Source organism: Trichosurus vulpecula, chromosome 2, assembly GCF_011100635.1.
Source record: "Trichosurus vulpecula isolate mTriVul1 chromosome 2, mTriVul1.pri, whole genome shotgun sequence".
Lineage (NCBI taxonomy): Eukaryota > Metazoa > Chordata > Mammalia > Diprotodontia > Phalangeridae > Trichosurus > Trichosurus vulpecula.
In genome coordinates this window covers 444,322,644-444,328,566 of record NC_050574.1, presented here as the reverse complement: position 1 = coordinate 444,328,566, position 5,923 = coordinate 444,322,644, and the positions used below count along the sequence as shown (strand labels likewise).

Below are 5,923 nucleotides of genomic sequence, written 5' to 3'. Positions count from 1 at the left end.
ATCTGGCCTCAGACACTAGCTATGTGAGCCTGGACAAGTCATATAACCCTGTTTGCCTTACTTTCCTCATCTGTAAAATGAGCTGGAGAAGGAAATGGCAAAACCACTGCAGTATCTTTGCCAAGAAAACCCCAAATGGGGTCATAGAGAGTCAGACACAATTTAAACAACAACTACAGATATTATCATCCCCATCTTTCAAAGGAGGAAGCTGAGGCTCTGTGATATTGTAGCTCGTAATTATCAAAGGTAGAATTTGAAACAGAATCTTCCTGGTTCTAAGACCAGCACTCCACCCATTAAAATAGACTGCTCATTCCCCCTTTCTTCCCTTTCTTTTTATCTTGATAGAACCATAGCTTGTTAATGCTGGAAGGAACCTAATATATCATTTTGTACAAACTCCTTTTGGACAGAAGAAGAAAACTGAAGGTCCCCAAAATGGAATGACTGTCCCAAATCGCACAACTGGTTGGGGAAGGAGCAGGGTTTAGATCACAAATCTTCTCACTAGTAATCCAGCACTCCTGTATAAATCATATAATATAAGATTTGGAATGTTCTTAGGAGGCTCAGAAGTCATCTATTCTGGTTTTGTTCAAACTTAAATAGAAAGGAGGCCTCTAATACGGATTCCTGTGGGGGTTAAGCTCTTAGCTTAGTTTTAAAATGTAGACTTAGCTCTGACTTACTCTTTTTATCTATTTTGTTATTTTTCCCCAATTACATTTTATTTTAGTTTATTTTTTAAGTTTTTACATAGTTTATGCTCTGATGAAAAATTATCTTTATGGATAAACATCATCCATAGTGCCTTTTAATCCTTCTTTTTGCCAGCACCGACATTTGCCTTTGCAGTACCCCTGACTTTCTTGATTCTGTTCTTGTGTTCCTTTTGCTGTTTTCTTGATGCCTTTTTCTTCTTATACAGGCCATGCCTTGCAAGTCTGTGCTTTGGTTCATTTTTCTTTGCATAGTCAAGGGAATCATAAATCATGCCAAAGCCCGTTGTTTTGCCACCACCAAAATGGGCTCTGGATCCAGACAAAAATGACGTCTGGAGTTGTCTTGTACATCTTGGCCAGTTTTTGTAGAATTTCAGTCTTGGGCACTGTGGTCTTTCCAGGATGAAGGACATCTATAACCATATGTTTACACTGAAAAAGTCTGTTTGTCATGAACTTCCTGGTTCTGATGGTTACAGTGTTATTTGCTCTTGGAGCACGGTTCCTGGCTAGTTTCAACATCGGAGGGGACAAGAGGCCTCCAGGAGATGGGCTGAGGGAAGAGTCGAGAGCCGAGCCAAAGAATGGCACAAATGCAAGACGGATGGCGTCTAGACCCCAGGAAGAACCCCAATTACATTTTAATCTGATTCTAGCTGCACACCGGAGAGTTGTGGGCCACATGTTTTGATACCTCTGTTCTAGTCCAACCTATTTCCTGATGGAAGAAATTCCACTACAGTGGTCATCTGGTCATTCTGCCTGATGAGTTTTAGTGAAGGGGACTCTATTTCTGCATTCCATTTTTAGAATTCTGTTTTTAAAGAGGTTTTTATCTTTCCCCTTATATTGAGCCCAAATCTTTTATCTTCTGCCCACTATGGTTGAGTACAACTCATTTAGACGACACAGCACTAGAACAAAAGTCAGGAAGACTCAAATTCAAATTTAGCTTCAGACACTTGAACTGATCAATTAACCTCTTTCTGACTCAGTTTCTTCATCCTGGGTTTAATAATACCACTTATCTCCCAGGTTTTTGTGAGGATTAAATGGCATAATATTTGTAAAGCATTTTGCGACTCTTAAATACTATATAAATGCCAGCTACTAGCTATTATTACTTATTTCTCTTCTTTGGAACATCATAGACTGAGAAGTAATCACTTTTCTATGCCACAACCTTTTAAGACTTCCAGGTTCCTTGATTGACAAGGGGGATATTTTTTCTTATCCTCACAACCTCTCAAATGTCTCTAAAATAGAAATTATGTGCAAGAGATAAATTAATTTCATCTGGCTCCATGATCTAGGACACCAAGAATCCTAAATGAGGTAAAAACAAACCTGATGAGCTTGAGGAGAGAAGACTGATCCCTAACATTTACTCAGAGAGAGAAGTCATTTGCCCAGGGTCATACAACTGGTTAGGTTTAGGGCTGACTCTCCAATTCAGACCTTCTGACTCAAAATCCTGTGCTCTTCCCTTTATATCCCAGTATCCAAACTGAGCAGAAGTATCATTTAATGTGTTTATGCTATCTTGGCGTATATTTTTTTCCTGGGGCATCCCAGATGTGTAATGCAAATAGGTATCCCGATGACCCAACTCTGAATCTGTGACGTGCTAGAGAAGTTACCGGTGTGTAGTCAGCATGAATACAACAATTGAATGAAACATCCAGAAAAGGAACCTCATCTCTGACCAAATTAAAAAAAACCAGAGAATGTCCAAGAAAAGGGTTAGTGAGCTTATCTCCCTCCTCAAAGCAGAGAGGCAGAGAATGCTAGGACAGAAAGTTATTACCTGTTTCATTGTCTGGTGTGATGTATTTTTAAAAATTTAAACAAATAGATGGCTAAGGAAAGAGAAGTTACCTTCAAAATCAAATTTGCAAACTGCATGAGTATTTTTTTTTATTTCTCTGTGTGTATTGAGGGAGGAAGGAGAAATCTTCTGATTTTCCAGACTGATGAATCCGACCAAATGACTAGTTCCAAAGAGATTTGAGAGTAGGAGAACCTGGAGACCATATTTGTTTTCAGGGTTTTCCATGACCTTGGATAGAAAAAGCACATCTTTATTTCAACATTTATAGAATCCTATAAATTTAATTTTATAAACTGAAAAATATTATTCTGGAGGGGTTTCATTAGACTCCCAAAGGAGTCCATGACCCCCCAGAAAGGTGACCATGACACAAAAAGGTCAGGAGCCCCTAGGATGCAAGGTAAATAGGCAGGATCACCACCAGCGGATCTCTTTATGCATATGCTTTTGAATAATTAAAAAGGGGGACAGTTTTTTCTCGGGTGTGTACCAGGACAGGAGTATTGTTTTAGGCTCCAAATATTTCCTGCTTCTTGTGAGGAGAATGAAAATGCATGGTGTATATATCCAGCTGAAGCATCAGTTTCTAGAGAACACACGATTAAGCAGCAGACATATCAAAACTAAGTTCCGCAGTAAGCATCTGCTATAATGTGATGACTTATTCCAGAAGGGAAACTTCATTTCAGGGGAGCTTATCATGATACCAAATATGTTTTGAGTTAATGAAAATGCAGGAAGCACAGAGCTAATAGGGCTATTTTAAACCATAAAACCTAATTTAACTGCACCGACTTAAGAATGACAATATAATGCACAACATGAAAAGCAGTTTCACAACCTCATTGATCAAATGGAGAATTACTGGCATACAGTATACTAGGGCTTTTAGGCTTCAGTTGACTGAGACCACCCGTCTTTCTTGGAATATGGTTATTTTCTTCTTAATTAAAACAAAAAAAAATAATTAAAAACAGATTTAACTTTGCAAGAATACAAAATAGCTTGTTTGATGGACTTGATATTAATTTGGATACTCCCAGTGCCATTTTACAGCCAATTCTTTGTTTTTGCTGTCTGCAATACTTAAATTGTTTATTAGGTTTCCTGTTTTTGTATTTATCCTTTGAGAATTATACGAAATACATCCAGGCTGTTCATTAGCAGACTGTTTTTCAGAACATGGATATCTCTTCTAATATGTAGTCAATACAAATTACAATTGCTTAATTACCTTCTAATTTAATTGTTTAGTTAAAAAGTAATGAAATCTATGCCATAGATACAGCAATTATTTTCTCTTGGCTTAAATTTGTTTATGTTCCAACAATGTAAAGCCAAGAAGTAGCAAGACCTCATGAACAGAAGCATCCTGGAGTTAGGGTGATATGCATATGTTAGCAGTGTGATGGTAGGCAAGTCAATGTCTCAGTTCCCTAGGTAACACTTGAAGAATATAAATTATACATAAGTCACTGATCTGTACTGACAGAAGGACTTTTCACAAAAGGAGATCCCATACCTATGAAATTATGTACTCTAAAATAAAAGCATATACAAATGTGTGTCCGTGTATGTGTAAATATATACACACATATGCATTATATATGTTGGTTGGTTGTTTTCCTTCGTTCTTGAAGAGGACCAAAATGACATCACTATGCCAGAGCCAAGTTTCAACATGGCCAACTATGGCTGATGAGACCAATACAAGTTTGGAATGCTAACCACAGGTTGGGCACAGATAGTCCCTGTGAACGTTTGGGATGTATTCTTTACATTTGTGCATCCTGTGCTTCCTTTGAGCTGTTTCAGTTCTGCTTTGCCTATGGAGCATAGCACCTTCTCTAATGTGGGAGCACCATGCTGGGTGGTCTTGTGCCAGTGTCTCCCATGTCACACAATCAGTTCTAAAGTTCTTGAGAGTGTCCCTCTATCACTATTTCTGACCACCATGTAAACACTTGCCCTGTGTGAATTGTCCATAAAATAGTCTTTTTGACAAGCTTACGTTTTGCATTCAAACAATAATTATATATTGTAATCTGTATACATATATGAAATATATAGGAGGTGTGGACATATACACATTTATATATACATATGTTTCTGTGTGTGTATTTATATGCGCATGTATGTGTGTGTGTATATATTGTGTGTATATATATATATATATATATATATATATATATATATATATATATATATATTCCAATCAATGAATAAACCTTGATTAACTTACTTATGTGCCAGGCCCTGTGCTAAGCAGTGGGGATACAAAGAAACTCAAAAGACGGTCCCTGCTTTTAAGAATCTCAGTCTTGTACCATATCACAGTAAGCTTTATGAATTCAATTATATGCTAGGAGGTCTCTTTTGAAAGTTTATGTTCTGATCATTAGAACAGATATGTTGAGAATTCATTTTTCGACTGTAATTTTCAAGTTCAATGTAAGGGGGAAAACTTTTTACGAATTAAAGCTATTCAGAAGTGAAGGAGTTGGGTAGGGTGGTACACACTTGTCCCTACTTCCTCAGAGGCTGGTTCACTTGAGCTCCAGTTATGAGCTGCCAAAGACAATTGGATGCCCATACTGTGTGTCACTGACACAGTTAGCGCTTGACTGTTTAAGGAGAGGCAGAGTGGTCCAGGTCAAAAGCCTGTCTTATCAATAGTAGGGTCAGGCTAATGAGTACCCACTGTACTCCCAGCCTGGGAGAGAGAGGGAAACTGCATATCGAAACAAAATGAAACAATAGCAAAGTGTGAAGGCTGGCTTGGGAGTTCCTTCTTCTCACTGGAAGTCTTCAAGCAGAAGGTGGATGACTACTTGCCAACTATTTTGCAGAGGAGGATTCTTTTTAAAGGAATGACTTAGATAGGATGGCCATGGATCTTCTTTCCAACTCTAAAATTATATGAATCCATTTATCTTATACTAAAAACTACCACCAATAACAATCAAGAACAGACAAAAACCCCTCAGACCAAGGCTTTATTTACAGCAACCAGTCCAGCAATTCCACATAGTATATGCTTAATGAATACTTAGTGAATGATCGATTAATCCATAAGTATGTTTGAAATGGTTTGTGAGAATTTAAAAAGGAAAGCTGTAATCACTAAGAACCCGCATACTTCAACAATAATAGGTCATGACAAGTTAATCTTATTTGCTTTTTGGACAGGCTAACTAGCCTATAGCTCAAGGGAATGCCTTAAATATAGTACAGCTCAATTTAGAACAGATATTTGGCAAACTTGCATGTTCTTGTGTAAAAGATACATAAATGTGAATGAATGAATGAAAGAAGAAAAAGTATTTTTGGCACTTTGTGCAGATCACTGTGGTAGGCACTGGGGATA

At 37.6% G+C, this 5,923-nt stretch overlaps 1 pseudogene; it reads right to left on the bottom strand.

Annotated features, from left to right (window-relative positions):
- Positions 1-817: 817 nt before the first annotated feature.
- Positions 818-1,262, bottom strand: LOC118840465 (annotated as a pseudogene).
- Positions 1,263-5,923: the final 4,661 nt, after the last annotated feature.